Consider the following 1,567-nt stretch of genomic DNA (forward strand, 5'->3'; position numbering starts at 1 on the left):
TTGGCTGTCAAAACCTCCAGTGCCGGCCGGTGTGGCTCAGTGCTTGAGCGTCAACCCATGCACCAAGAGGTCGCCGGTTTGATTCCTGTTCAGGGCAAATGCCCAAGTTGTGGGCCCGATCCTCAGTGAGGGGCACGCAGGAGACAGCCAATCAATGTTCTCTCTCATCGATGTTTCTATCTCTCTCTCCCTTCCTCTCTCTCTAAAATCAATAAAGAAAAAAATAAAAAAACAAACAAACAAACAAACAAAAAAACCTCCAGGGCCTTCCCTCCACGTGTGGAGCTAAAAGCCAGCCATTCATTCTGTGACCCCGTCTGTCCCCCTCCTTTCCTGCCGGCTTTCCCAGAACAGCCCTTCGGAGCGTTCGCAGTGATTGTGTTCTAGAACTAGCCGGTGGGAGAGTCCGTTCTATGGCTCTTGTCCTCATTCAGGAGTGTCATCTTGGGGACCCACACCGGAGCTGTAGGGCGGCATGGGGTGAGAGAACCCGCCAAGTGTGCACCAGGCTGGACAGCAACAATGTTTCAAGTCACAGCTCCGCTGGCAGATGTCCAGAAGTGATTTACTGGTGGCGAGATAGTATCTTGTTGATTCTTTTGTTTGCCAACTTAGAGTTTTATTGCTGAAGGCTGCCACCCTCATTCATCCACAGAGAAGAACATACTGGATGATTATTACTGTTACGCCTTTCCAACCGCCAATGGAAATACTAGGGTGTGATGTGGAACACAGCGTGTACTCTTCTGAAGCACTCCCCTGGATTCCCAGATTGAGACTGGGGGGAAAATGCATATATTTTGCATAGAAAAACATTTTCTATATAAAATAGATATGTATATATATCTTAGGGTAAGAACACTCAATGTAAGATCTACACTCTGACAAGTTTTTAACTGTACAATATGCTACTGTTAACTATAGATGCAGCGTTATACAGCAGATCTCTGGGACTTACTCATCAAGTATAACTGAACCTTTATACCTGCTGAATACCAACTGCTCCTTTCCCCCTCCCCCGAGCCCCTGGGCACCACTATTCTCCTCTGTTTCTGTAAGTTTGACTATTTTGGATGCCTCATGTAAGTGAAATACAGTATTTGTTCTCCCGTGACTAGTTTATTTCACTTAGCATAATACCCTCAAGGTTCATTCACGTTGCAACATATGACAGGATTTTCTTCTTTTGCAAGATATTATTATAGCACATTTTCTTTATCCATTCATCCATGGACTGACATTTAGGTTGCTTCCACATGTTGGCTATTGTGATAATGAACATGTGAGTGAAATTATCTCTGACATCTCAAAATGTATGTTTTGAACTCACACTAAAACTATGTGAGAGTGCTTTTATTTAATTTATTTTTTTTATATTCTCACCCAAGTAAATTCTTCAACATATCTTCAGATAGAGTGGGAGGGAAGGAGGGAGGGAGAGAGAGAGAGGCAGAGAGAGAGAGAGAGAGAGAGAGAAACATTGATGTGAGAGAGACACACCAATTGGCTGGATTGGCTGCCTCCTGCACAACCCCAACCGGGGACCAAACTGCAATCGAGGTACATG

Source organism: Molossus molossus, unplaced genomic scaffold (assembly GCF_014108415.1).
Source record: "Molossus molossus isolate mMolMol1 unplaced genomic scaffold, mMolMol1.p scaffold_m16_p_3, whole genome shotgun sequence".
In the NCBI taxonomy this organism is placed as follows: Eukaryota; Metazoa; Chordata; class Mammalia; order Chiroptera; family Molossidae; genus Molossus; species Molossus molossus.